General features: G+C 45.0%; 1 pseudogene; it reads right to left on the bottom strand.

The window, feature by feature from the left end:
- Positions 1–686: 686 nt before the first annotated feature.
- LOC120649326 overlaps positions 687–15052 on the bottom strand; it is a 33952-nt pseudogene continuing 19586 nt past the window's right edge.

The following is a 15052-nucleotide window of genomic DNA, read 5'->3' as shown; positions in this document are numbered from 1 at the left end:
TTTAAAAAAGTAACGACACATCCTTCACTATGCACGCTACTACAACCCTCGCAACGTCAGAGTTAGAACACATAAAAAGGGACCGTTATAATATTTTTGTTGCTTAGTGTGCTTATTTTCTAGTTTCTAAGCATTAATTAGTAGTTGTTCAATGAACCTCGCAATCGGGATGGAGGTGGTGGTGGGGTGTATGGGTGGGCGTTCGGGTAACCCAAAAATTTCAGGTCGGGTTCTTTGGGTATTTCGAAATTCGGGTTTCTAAAATTGAAACCCGAAAAACATAAAAAAAAATAAAACCCGACGGTTCGGGTACCCGACATTTCGGGTTCGGGTAAACCCGATTTACCCTAGATAACAGCAAGAAGAGAGCACATGTTGCATACGAATAGGGGAAGAACTATATTAGCAAGAAGAAATACAGCAAGAAAGTTTGAACATATTCGAATGCATAAAATTTTTTGCCATCCAACACATCTCAATACTTGACAATACTGACAAAAGAATGGCAGATCTCCGATTGACACCACAACATCAATAACTGGAACGAGTAAATAGGGAGTCATGTTAAATGTCTAACGGATTAGTGGATTAGGGGCTTTAGATTCAAAAAGTGAGGATAAAATCACAAACCCTAAAAAATGAGGGTAAAATCACAATTACAACTCAAAATCAGGGAAAGAACACAATGGCACAAAATGTGTTCTGTATATTTCAAACATGATTGTAGTACATTCATTTATTATGATTATAAAGTCAAACAGAATTTGTAGGTTAAGCAGGTAAAGATAAAGCAAAACCAAAATAGGTTGGCACCGTGTGAGCGCTATTCCCTAGGATGCCGCATTGCCGGCAGTGGGTAGCAATGATGACATACAAAGTTTATGCCACACACGCCAAGATGTGATCCATCAGGACATACAAAGTTTATGCCACACACGCCAAGATGTGATCCATCAGGTTGATGAGTATCGCTTCGACAATGCCTCATAATATTTCCTTTGCTGTAACCAAGAGGAAAGAGAGCCATGGTGAAAACGGCAAACAGTGTCACAATGGTGAACTCAAAGATTAGCAAACAGTGTCTATATAATATCATCCTGCTGCAGATATATGCATAGTTACTCTAATGCCCTTGCCTGTTCGGATACTGATGGCTTCACCTTTGATAAGGCTCATTCAAAGTGTGCGAGCTCAATCGAACGAGGAGGCGAACTCATCGATGATGTCCCGTTCTTAAGGAACTCACGTCTCTCATCCAAAGCAGCCATGGCTGCCTCATTCACCTGATGAAGAAAGCATGTTAGTTCCATTTGTTGAACATTTTCAAATTATCAATTTGATACACACACAATAGTGCTGCAATAATACAGGATGATCAAGACAGAATGCAATAATACAATAGTGCTGCAATTTGATAATACAGGACTCATCCTCAGAGCTAAAAAGAATCTAAATTTTATAGACAGAAGCACTCATGCACCCTTTGGGCATATTCAAACAGAGGTTTGTTTGATGAGATCACATGTATTACCAGGAATGCTAGGTCTGCACCAGTGAGATTGCTGCACTCTTCTCGGCATGCCAATGCATTCAAATCAACTCCTGATGAGATGGGCCTGCTTCGAGCGTGTGCCTTTAATATTGAAACCCGTTCGTCAGCACCAGGTAAAGGTACATAATGTTTCTTTCCAAATCTACCAGGCCGTAGAATAGCATCATCTATCACATCAATTCTGTACCAGAAAAGGGCTATAGTTCACCTTCCATTCAGCGTTAAACGCATATCTAAACAATAGGTCAATTGACAGTTACCTGTTTGTAGCTCCTATCACATAGACACCTCTACGCTGACCAGCACCATCAAGTTCGATAAGTAACTGCAGACAGAAGAACCAGAATAACATACATCAGAAAAGCAATGGCAAGGAAAAAAACAGGAAGGTTTAGACTTTAGAGGTTGTCCCAAAACATTCAAACCTGGTTAAGGAGGCGCTCAACAACCCATCCCCCCCTCTTTACCTCTTTTTGTTGCCAGTGCATCTACCTGTCAAATGAAAGGGGATAAACACTTGAACAACATATACATATTTTACAGTTTGACAGCCAACACATTGAATTTCGTTTACTGCTTCTGATAGTATATAGAGGCATCAAGCATCCAGACTTGTTTAAAGTTTTTGACACAGATTTACCTCAACGTAATATAAAGTACTGACAGGCTACACAAAAACCCTTACCTCATCAAAAAAAATTATGCACGGGGAGTTAATGCGTGCACGGCTGAATATTTTCCTAACTTCTGATTCACTCTCCCCAACATACTTGTTCAATAGCTCGGGCCCCTAGTTCCAGAATGAGAATTATGTCAGCATTATCTGTGTGAACTTGATAAGGTGGCATAAATATATGGAAAAGCAAACGTCAGTTACCTTAATATGAATAAAATTAGCCCCCGCCTCATGTGCCACTGCTTTTGCTATGAGTGTTTTCCCACAACCCGGAGGTCCAAACAGCAGGAAGCCATCTTGCATGCTCACTCCAAATTCCTTATAGGCAAGAAACAAAACTCATGTACTAAATATTAATAAAAGATTTATAGGTATTACAAAGTATAGCAAATAAACACCACAGTTGTCTGTCGTACAAATTCTGAAATGCACTTAGCTCCTAATGTGTCAAACACTAAAGGCTACAGCATAACAAATCAGGAAGTAATAAGAGTAGAACACAGTCCGTTGGGATTTTAAGTGCAATTTACTCACATCATAATCCTCAGGGCTCCTAATACATCTAACAATGTAGCGTTCAAACTCTTTCCTCAATGAATCAAGACCTCCAACATAATCCCATGTGACATCAGGAACAGAAGAAAATCCTTCCCTTCTCAAAGAGGGTTGAACCAACTTTGTTGCTTCCTTCAGCAAAGTAAAGTGAATCTAGTCAGGGAAAGAAAAGAAAAACATGCAAACTGAAAATGCATGTTAAAATGTAAATCCATGTGAATCTTATAAAAATTCCAATAACAGAAGAAAATTGGAGGGAAAGGAGCGTCTACAAAACATGAACACACCAAGGAAGGAAAAGGAAATCTTGCAATATGTATCAACTTACACAACACAAAATTAACAGTGGAACTCTTGTACTAAACAATATGGAAGGAAAAAAATATTGTTACGGAAAAAACAGGTCAAGTTAAAATCTAAATTGAGCTTGCACTGGTTGAAATTAAATAGAATTCTCGGCATAAGCTCTACATATAAAAGTTATACCTCAAAGTCATTCATGGTAGCATGTACACTCTCGCCTGCATCCCAAGACAGCTTCTTCCACCATTTCATGTTTACCTCATGCTCACAACAATATTGAACTTTTTTGTCATTAATCATTCTCCTCATTGCCAGATACCCAACATTATTGACTAATGCCTCCAAGTCAGCACCAACAAAACCTGCCGTGGCCCTTGCTATCTTGAAAAAGTCAATCTGGCCTTCAAGTCAAAGCTTCCGAGCAAGCATCCTCAGTATCTGATTCCGTGCCTTCTCATCTGGAACGCCAAGATATATCTCTCGATCAAACCTTCCTGGCCTTCGAAGAGCTTGGTCCACGGCATCAGGCCTATTCGTAGCTCCAATGACTATAACATAACTTGGATTCTTTTCAGATGAAGCAGCGTCAGAATCATCGCCACCAATGTTCCGGTGGAATTCATCCATGCATGTCATCAGTTGAGTAACTATCCGTCGCTCCATCTCCCGTTGCAGATTCTCCCTCTTGGATGCAATTGCGTCTATCTCATCTATGAATAGAATTGAGGGAGCAGTCCTATATGCCTTCTGAAACAAGCCCCTGATGTTCTCTTCAGAACCTCCTGCAAGAACACATGCATTATGTATGTGATGATCTGACGCATGAATCCTGACACCACAACTTATCAAAAGGAAAACATGAGACCATTGATAAATTTTGAGGGGAAAACTGCATATCCTTTCCTTCATTGTTTAAGGCGATATCAATTGTTTTCAACTGCAAATCATTTGTGAACCTTGAGAAGCTATTCAGTGTGATAATTGTGGCAGAACCGCCTAAATTATCCCGGCTCAAGTGCGCAGGCCATCACCATAAAGGCAACATTAGCTTAACCGCACTTCAAACGGAACAATTCTTTGTCTGTCGGGTAACGTCCCGATACAACCACCGATTCTCGGATCGAACAAGCATACCTCGCACGAAGACGAGTCCAGAGATATTACAACCACAAATTTTACAACACAGGCAAGTTCAGTAGTGATTACAAATCAGTTCAAACAATTATTACAAAACCAACTTAAGTAAAGCAGTTATACCAACTATAAGTGTAAGTTCAGAGTTTAAACAGCAGAAGATAAAACATGACAGCTACAACACGTCGCAAAAAGGATACCAGGCTAGCCCAAGCATGGTATCACTCGTCAAGGTCATTGCCGGTCGAAGACGTATCCCACTCTACGGACCAGCCAGGAGGCAACGAGCAAGGGTAGGTCAAGCTAGCGATCTGATCCTCAAAACTCATAACTGAAAGAGAGTTCAACAGCAAGGCTGAGTATGCTAATACTCAGCAAGACTTAACCGCCAACGGGTATAAGTAGCCCACTTTAGCTAGACTATGCAAGGTTTTGTGAGGCTCTGGTTTTCCTTTGCTGAAAAGCAATAAAGAGTATGTCCTTACTTTCAAGTTTTAGCTTTCAAGATTCTAGTTGATTAACCATTCTATGTAAGCAGCTACTAATCAACCATGGTAGAAAAAATTAAGCAAACATCAAGATTGATAAATAATAATATTGCTCTTATTACTCTGTGTGGCAAAGAGATCAAGCAGTCTCATTTCATCGTGAGAGGCGGACGATTCTGAATCGAAATTCAACCTTGCAAGGATAACCTAGCACACACGTCTGGAACACCGTCGGGTCATCCCCAAACAACCGTTGACCTTTCTTTCCGGCTTGTGGATAGGAACACTCTCCCCGACTACAGGGCTCCAAGGTCCACCCTTCTACGAGGTCCACCCTTTTCCCTTGAAGCCGCAGTGTTGCGCAACATAAAAATAAAACCTATCCCTAAGAGAGAGTGTCAGGTATATCCACTCCCCGGTCCAATCGGCTACTAGGCTTGCCGCGTACCATATTGACGGCATGTGGCTAGTACTTTCAAAGACTTAACCAACGCTACCACACACCGCGACCTTAGCAAGTTCATTAACACAGACGGGGTCTCACATGAAGTTATGATATCGATCACAACCCCGTCCGTCGTCCTTATATTGTCAACAGAAAGTAAACAGGCAATTCCTATAAAGCTCGCGAGTGACAGGCAATCACTCGACTTTTACCGGTCCTATAAGCTTAGCCAGTAGTCGAACTCAAGTCTAGTGTTCAGTACATAGGTTTCTAGGATCATGCATCTAGGGTTTCAATTCAAATCCTAAGAACTGTAAATGCACAAGTAAGTAATAACATTAAATGATAATAATTTGAAATATAGGTTATGTCCGGGGCTTGCCTTCTCGATAGTTGCTAACTATTTCAGCTCTAGGCTCTTCCGAACTTTGGTCCGGGGCTTCAGTTAGTTCAGCAGTGTTTACTTGAGCTTCAAGATCACCTCCGTCAGACTCCGGGATCAGCTCGTACGTCCCGTCCGATAAGGCAGTCGTGTCTACATGTAATGCAAGAACAGTATTATAAACACACATGGGCAATCGTTTATAGAGTAGTTAAATACCAAATTTAACTATACAAGGCATCATGATCAACAGCACAAGCAAGTTATACTAACTTCATAAAATGAATGGTGGTTGATTCCTATAGCAATTAATTCCATGTTTGCTAATAAATAACTAACTCAAGGCACAAATAGCAATAAATTTAGCAAAAATTACCCTAAACAGAACATGAACAAATAAACCAACCCTGAAAAATCATGCCAAGACATGTAGCCATTTAATCACAACAAATCATTCATGCAGGCAGCACATAGAACAAACTTGAATTATACAGGTCAAATTAGAACAAAGAAGAACCTCAAAATTTAACAGGACGTTAATAAAGAAATTAACTAACTACAGTGAATTTTGTAAGATTTTATCTACACAGAAATAAATATGAGAAAATAAACAAAACAGACAACAGATTAGCAAAATTTATTTTTAGCTCCTGATCTAGCCATGAACTGAAGCTCAATCTTCCTGGACAAGCTAAGATACTCCAGATGAACACTCAAGAATAAAATCAAGATTTATCAAGAACAGAAACTATTTATCATAATTAAAGTCTATTAAACAAGGAGTAAATCAAATAAATAGCTACGACATAGAACTGATCATGAAATTTTTATAGCAAAGCTAGTGTTACAAGAGTGAACCATCACAAAAGTTTCACTACAAGACATGGCTTTATACAGTTGTTAAGAAAAAGATGAAAACAACTAATATTTAAGCACTAGTAATACAAATCAAATTCTACAGCAAAAACCTGCCACTAAAGCCTAACATATTATGGTTCTACTGCATAGAGATCTTCAAGAGGATTCCAAAACATCAAGATTTTCTATTTTATGAATTTTCTACGAATTGATATTGAATTTCAAAGATCACTGAAAATCATTACAAAGCAGTCCCTAAGGCACTATTCATCTGAGTCTAGGCCTATTCAAATAACCCCCTGGGTTTTCTTTCTTTTCTACCCGAGGTCCCTTGGCCGGGTCAGAGAGGGGAGGCGGCGGTTGACCGGCCGTTTCCCGGCGAGGGGCTCACCGGCGGCGAGGGTGGAGGGATGTGGGAGCTCCACGGGTTCAAGGCGCACCACAGGGTGTCTTGGGGTGCGGGGAGGGGCTCGGAAGCGGCGGCTCGATGGAGCGGGGCGGCTCGGCGGCGGAGGCGACTGACGGCGAGGGTGCTCCGGTGAGGGTTGGGCGAAGGGAAGCGGCCTGGGAGTTGCGCCAGGACGAAGCGCGGCTAATGGTGGGGGCTATTGGGGTGGAGCGGGTCTGGGGTGGCGGCTCCGCGGCGGGGTGAGCTCGCCGGCGTTCAAGCGGGGCGGCGGCTGTGTTCTGCGGTGTGGGAGCGAGGAGAGGGCAAAGGAACGCACGAAATCGAGTCCTGGGGTATGTGTAGTGCTCGGGCGCTCGCTAGAAGAGGGCGGCGAGCTCTGCCCGGGGCTGTCCACGGCGGCGTCGCGGTGGCGGCCGTCGAGGCGGCTCTGGAAGCTGCGGGGCGCATGGCACGGGAAGAAGAGGGCCAGCGCGAGGCTAGAGGGCGGTGGAGGAGGTCGTCCGCGACGCGTGGGTGCCAGCGCGCGCCGAATTAATGAATGGAATGGCCGGGAAGGCGCCGGCGGGCGGCGCTGTCGGTGGACGGCGGCGAGAAGCAGAGCAGGGAGGTGGGAGATGGGGTTAAGGGCGATTTTGCAATTTCCAAAAATTCCAGGGACTAAACTGTAAACCAGCGATAACTTTTAAAATAGGGCTCAAATGAAAAAGTGCCCAACATGAAAGTTGTTCAACTTTTCAAGATCTACAACTTTAATGTTGTGCAAAAATTTATTTGACTAAAGATACAAGAGCTAAAATTAAAATCATTGAAGGGATTTTGAATTCTAGGAATTTTGTCTTTTTCAAAGCAAATTCACTTCAAACATAGACTTAAAAGTAAAATTTGCTGCCATGCATTAAATGCACTGAAATTTTACAAAAATACCCTCCACAAAAGCTATATTCCCAAATAACTATCTAAAGGACCTTGCATAAAATCATAATTACACATATAGCCTTTCATAATTACAAAAAGATCCTTTTCAAGCAATTCAAGCACATGATGCATAGCAAACATACACAATTACTGTGCAGACACCTTTTTAATTACTGTGCAGACACCCAGGGTGTTACAGCCTTCCCCCCTAAAAGGAATATCGTCCTGAGATTACAGAAAGAAAGGATGCAAAGACTTGGTACCTGGATTGGTTCTAAGAAAATCGGGAAAGTTTCGTTGGAGAAAATTCTCAGTCTCCCAAGTAGCTTCTTCTACAGTATGCTGATTCCACTGGATTTTGAACATTTTAACTTTCTCCCTTCTAGTACTTCTTTCTTTGGTGTCAAGAATCTTGATCGGATACTCCTTATAAGATAGATCGGATTCAATCTCCATATCATGTGGTTCAAGGATCTCAGTAGGTACCCTGGTACACTTCCGGAGTTGCGATACATGGAAGACATCATGAATGGCAGCCAACTGAGATGGAAGACGAAGTCGGTAGGCAACGGGTCCACAAGTTTCGATAATTTCAAATGGTCTGATGTATCGGGGTGCTAATTTCCTTTTTACGCCAAAGCGTTGGACACCTTTAGTAGGAGATACTCGCAAATATACGAAGTCCCCTACCTCGAATTGTAAAGGATCTCTTCTTTTGTCTGCATAACTTTTCTGTCTTGATTGAGCTGCTTTAAGATTAACCTGGATAACTTTGACTTTCTCCTCTGCCTCAGAGACTAAATCTGGCCCAAATATTTTGCGTTCTCCAGCTTGGGACCAATTCAAAGGAGTTCGACACCTTCGACCGTATAATGCTTCAAATGGTGCCATTTGCAAGCTGGATTGATAACTGTTATTATATGAAAACTCTGCCAGTGCTAGGCATTTAACCCAGTTCTTGCCATATTGAATAGTACATGCCCTCAACATGTCTTCAAGGATTTGATTGATTCGTTCAGTTTGCCCATCTGTTTGTGGATGATAAGTTGAACTACGAATCAGTTTTGTTCCAAGGGATTCTTGCATTTGCTCCCAGAAACGTGCAATAAACTGAGGCCCATGATCAGAAATAATTGTCTTAGGAATTCCATGTAAATGAACAATCTGATCGAGATAAATTTCTGCATATCTCTTGGCAGAATAAGTTGTGTGTACTGGAATAAAATGAGCGGTCTTGGTGAGTCTATCAATGATTACCCAAACAGAATCATGCTTATGAGGAGTAATGGGTAGGCCAACGATAAAATCCATACTGATGTCCTCCCATTTCCAGGATGGAATGGGTAAAGGTTGGAAAGTACCAGCTACTTTCAAGTGACTAGCCTTAACTCTTTGACAAACATCACATTCAGACACATATCTGGCGATCTCTCTTTTCATTCGAGTCCACCAGAAATTTTGTTTAAGATCGTGGTACATCTTGGTACCACCAGGATGAATCGAAAACTTCGATAGATGTGCTTCATCAAGGATTTGCTTTCTAAGCTGATGATCCTTGGGTACAACCAGTCGAGATTCAAACCATAGAACTCCTCTATGATCCAATCGGAAACATTTGTACTTTGCTTCTCCTTGTGATAACTTTTCTTTGATGATCTTGATACCTTCATCATGTAATTGTGCCATGATGATGCTATCATGGAGTGTAGGCTCAAGGGATATATGGTTCAAACTTCCTTGAGGTACCATTTCTAGGTTTAACTTCATCATTTCCTGGCATAGAGTTTCATTGAATGGTTCTACAGATAGACAATGGCATTGTGACTTGCGGCTGAGTGCATCCGCAACCACATTAGCCTTTCCTGGATGATAATGTACTTCTAGATCATAATCCTTTATCAACTCTAGCCAGCGCCTCTGTCTCATGTTGAGATCAGCTTGAGTGAAGATATATTTGAGGCTCTTATGGTCAGTGTAAATATTACAGTGAGTTCCCATAAGATGATGTCTCCAAATCTTGAGGGCGTGAATAACAGTTGCTAACTCCAGATCATGTGTTGGATAATTCTTCTCATGATTCCGGAGAGCTCTTGATGCATAAGCAATAACCCGGTTATCTTGCATAAGCACACAACCAAGTCCCGTACCAGAAGCATCACAATAGACATCGAAAGGTTTGGTACTGTCCGGTGTAGCCAATACTGGAGCAGTAGTTAATCGTGCTTTGAGAGTTTGGAAGGCTTCTTCACACTTATCATTCCAAACAAACTTCACTCCCTTCTTCAATAACTCCGTCATAGGCTTGGCTATTCTAGAGAAATCAGTAATGAATCGACGATAATATCCAGCTAAACCAAGAAAACTGCGAATTTGATGAACTGAAATAGGAGATTCCCAATCCATCACTTCTTGTACTTTAGTTGGATCAACAGATATTCCATCACTGGAGATAGTGTGGCCTAAGAATTTCACACTGTCTAACCAAAAGTCACACTTGGAGAATTTGGCATAAAGATGGTGATCTCGTAATCGTTGAAGAACGATACGCAAATGCTCAGCATGATCTTCTTCATTCTTGGAGTAGATCAAAATATCGTCAATGAATACCACGACGAATTTATCCAGCTCCGGCATGAAGACTGAATTCATCAAGTACATAAAATATACTGGGGCATTGGTAAGACCAAAAGACATGACCAGATACTCATAGAGTCCATATCTGGTCGAGAAAGCAGTCTTTGGAATATCACAAGGCCTGATCTTTATTTGGTGGTAACCAGAACGAAGATCGAATTTAGAGAAAACCTTGGCTCCAGCTAACTGATCAAACAGAATATCAATGCGGGGAAGAGGATACTTGTTTTTAATAGTGACCGCATTGAGTGGTCGATAATCAACACATAGTCTTAAGCTGTTGTCCTTCTTCTTCACAAACAGGGCTGGACATCCCCAGGGTGAAGAACTTGGACGTATAAAGCCCTTGTCAAGAAGGTCTTGGAGTTGGACTTTCAATTCTGCTAATTCATTTGGAGGCATTCGGTACGACCTCTTAGATATAGGGGCGGTACCGGGTTGCAGTTCGATAACAAACTCGATATCTCTATCAGGGGGCATTCCAGGCAAATCATCTGGAAATACCTCCGCATACTCCCACACAACAGGGATATCTTCAAGTTTAAGTTCTTTTGCGGCATAGGCACAAGAGTTGTAGCACTCTTGTCGTGGTAGATAGAGTATGGTGGCCCCTTGATGTGGTGAATCTATCTCGATAGCTCGGGAAGAGATATCTAACAGTACTTTATGCTTAGTCATCCAATCCATGCCCAAAATAACATCCATGCCTTCTAAATTCAACAAAATCAAATCTGTCTCATCACTTTACTACCCAACTTAAGGGGTACATGTGTAGTGATTTGATTGGAAGCTATCTTCCCGCCAGGAGTTGTTATCATAAAAGATCTCTTAGTATGACAAAAGTCCACTCCTATTCTGGCTCCAAATTTGGCACTTATAAAACTATGCGTTGCACCAGAATCAAATAATATGACTGCGGGTTTATTGTGGATAGAGAAAGTACCCGTCATTACTGGTGCTCCCTCTGGAAGGTCTGCAAGAGTAGTGAAGTTAACTCGCCCTTGCCGGACTTGCACCATTTGCCTCTTGCCCTTCTTGTTGTTCTGGTTGGAGTTTTGCCCTGGATTATTCCTTCTGGGTTGCGGACAATTCTTGGCAAAGTGAGAAGTACTGCCGCAGTTGAAGCATCGATTATTACCATTCCCACTATTGAACGGTGGGGCATTCGACCTTGGGCTAAATTGCTGCTGCTGCGGCGGCTGCTGTTGCTGTTGCTGCTGAGGCACCGGAGGTCTGAATCCTCCTTGCTGCTGAGGTGGCCTAAAGACAAACCTGCCCACTGGGGCATTTCTTTGCGGAGGCCTGAGTGGAGTATTCTGCACTAGACGATACCTCGGTGGCTGGGCACTCGAGGGCCCTGTGGGTGCCTTCCGCTTCTTCTCAGCACGATGGGCAGTAATACAGTCCTCCTGTGTAATGGCCAGGTTGACCAGCTCATTGTAGGTGTTGGGCTGAACAAGGTTCAGGCGTTCCTTGAGCTTGGTAGTGAGGCCACGACGGAAACGATCACGTTTCTTGGTGTAACATCCCGAAAATTGACTAAAATAAATCATGCGCTAAAGTTGTGTTTCGTCGTTGAGCTCGAGATCCTTCTAAATCCCTAAACCCCAAATCCCGAGATCATTTCTCTGTCCCGAACACCCGTTGTCCCATCCTCCTCTGCGCGCGACGCGCGCGTGGCCGACCAGCCGTAGACCACGCCGCGAATCCCGCCTGCACTCGACGCACGCGACCGTCGCGCGTGGCAGGCCGGGGCGCATCGCGTCGGCGCGAATCCCGCCCTTCCTCTCTCTCTTTTTCTTTTCTTTTTCCCATTTTCTTTTTCTCTTTTCTTTTCTCTCTCTCCTTCCTCCTACCCCATGCGCTCGGCCCCCTCCCTCTCTGCTCCCGTGCGCCGCCCGGCCGCACTGCCCCTCCCCGCTCCCGGTCGCTCTGCTCCGCACGCGCGCTCGCTCCGCTCGGCCGCACCAGCTCGACGCTGCCCCGGCCGCACGCGCCCGCAGGGGCAGTCCCGCGCCCCGGCCGCCCGCTGCTCACCGCGCACACCGCCCCCGGGGCGTGCCCACGCGAACGCCCGCGCACACGCAGGCTCGGGGCTCACCACAACACCGGCCGCGGAGACGAGCCACGCCGCCGCCCGTGAGTACTCACGCCACCACCTCCCTACTCCCTGTTCCCACGCGTTACAAGGCAGCCCCGCGACCCGAGCCGTGCGCGCGCCCACGCCACGCCGCGGCGCCGACCGAACCACGCCGCCGGTCCCGCTCGCCCGTACTCGCCCACAGCACCGGCGACCTCCGCACAGCGCCGCCTGCGACGGTTGACGCCTGCGCCGAGGCGTCGCATCACCTCGTCGCCCGCACGCAAGCGCGCCCCGCCGTTGACGCGCCGCCAGTGCTGCACAGCGCCCGTGTCGCCGCTCGCCGGCGCGCCCTGCCCTCAACCGACCTAGCTCGCCTATAAAAGGCACCCCGACGCCGCTTCACCACCCCGTGCCACCCTCCCCGAGCTCACTAACACCGCCACCGGAGTAGCCAGCGCCGCCGCCGCTCCAATTCACTCGCTCCTCTGTTTCTTCCCCAAAAGCAGAGCACCCTCGTCCATCTCCTCCGCGAGGCCATCGCAGCTCGATTGCTTCGACGGTGAGTGCCCCTATACCCTCCTCTACCTCACCCAAGCCGTGCCTAACCCTCTCGTTGCCCAAGCAGAGCTCCCCACGAGCTCGCAGGCTGCCATCCATTGCCGCCCGTGGCGCCCTCCTTCTTCAACAGCAACCCCCGTTGGGAAGCCCCAAGATTGAACCCCCTTGCCCTCCTCTCTCTCACCATACCCTTGGCTTCGAGAATGGAGGCCTGTAGCGCTGTTCCCGTGGAGCTCAGAGAGCTCGGGCAGGCTGCCATGGCGGCATCGGGAAAACGGGGACGAAGTCCCTGTTCGTTCCCGTGACTCTCTCTCCCATCCTGTTTTGTTTGGACTGGCAAGCCTATTAAGTAAACCAAGTACCAGCCCACTAAACACAAGAGCCCAAACCAGTAGCCCATGCGCCAGTTCGAGAGCCACAAGCAAAATCAAAACCCACCCCTGCCAATCCCGTGCAAGCTAGGCTCCAAATCATTTTCGGAATTAAATAATAGCTACACACTATACAGCCATATCTCACACATATAAACTCCGATTCCATTGATTCTTTTCCCTAAATTCCTATAAAGTCATATACTACCCGCTCATCCTATTTTAGACTCTCCCTAACCACGGTTCAGCCCTTAAACGCCTCCTTAACCTATCATTTCATGCATCAAAAATTTTCCGAGTGCCTCCAAATCCGACCATGCCATTTCTAATAAAGTTTTGGCAATACCCTTAGAAGCACACCCAAAAATATCACTCCATACCCTATATTTTATGTGTCCCCATTTCGAGCTCGACGACAAATCTTTATTTTCTGTGTTTTGATTGTGTGCTTGTTTGTGTGCGCTGTAGACCACGGAGTGAACGAAGGAGAACCCGTCAACGAGCCGTACTGTGAGCAGGAGAACGAGGACCAGTTCCACGACCCCGAGCCCGAAGGACAGGACCTCCCCGAAGGCTACGAAGACGGCAAGTTCAATCCCATCCTTTGATGCATGTTTCGGTCCTAGTTTTCTATAAACACAACCCAATGGCCTGTTTTATAAATTGCATAAGTCTTACTTGCATGAAAACACGGTTGGATAGCCACCCCTTGATTTGTGACGACCATTCCTTGACCACCTAGATTAATGTCTGATTTTGTTTGGACGTTAATCGATATTAGAATGCTTAGGACTTTACTCATAATACTATTGGATTTATAAAGAAAATGTGTGCGTGTGGGAAGGGATAAAATGTGGATTTTCGAAAGATGAGTATGGGCGAGATGGACGGCATTTCTGTGCGATTTGCCGATTGGTGTGCTTATGCCTGTGTGGCAGGGCAAAGAAGGGAGATATCCATCTTGTCGCGTTTAAGGACCGTGTTGGTGTGTCATCTCACCTAACTCCACTATCGTGCAAACCACTCGACCGTTGTATGGGCAACGGCGTAGCATAAACCCCACTAGTTGGTGTGATAGCCGTCAGGAGAGCTGAGAGCAGCGGGTGACTAAGGAGAAGGGGTAAGCCCAGAGGGACTTATGCCCGGTTATACCTAAGTGAATGGTCGATGACCCCTTGGTGCATCCCGTGATGGCTAGTCAGGCTTAGCTATGGTGGGTAATGGCTATGTTGGGATCTACACCGACACGACGGTGTTCGAGTTGTGGTATCCTACTTGTGGGTAAAGTTGCACACCTCTGCAGAGTTAAGAATCTATTCGAATAGTCCGTGCCCACGGTATTGGGCGAGTTATGGTGTGGTCACATAACTAGTGTTTCTTTGGGATGGGCTGGTGTGAGTTGTTTTGGAATTGGTTCCGGCAGTTGTGCCGTGTGCTATGACGGACGGGGAGTCCGGTAGCAGTTTTAAAACCTGAACTCTGTGTTACTGCAAAAACTGATTTCTAAAAGGTTTTTCGTAAAATAAACCCCTGCATAAAATGTCGTTTTTCTACAAATTAAACCGTAACCTTATCCTTGATTTACCTATGCATATTATTCTGTTATAACCCCCTCCGTGGGTGTGGTTGGACTTGCTGAGTACGTTTGTACTCACCCCACTCTTACTTTTTACAGAAGAAGACCCGGAC

This window comes from Panicum virgatum, chromosome 1K, assembly GCF_016808335.1.
Source record: "Panicum virgatum strain AP13 chromosome 1K, P.virgatum_v5, whole genome shotgun sequence".
Classification (NCBI taxonomy): Eukaryota; Viridiplantae; Streptophyta; class Magnoliopsida; order Poales; family Poaceae; genus Panicum; species Panicum virgatum.
Note: the sequence above shows the minus strand (reverse complement) of the source record. Positions and strands in the feature narration are given on the sequence as shown.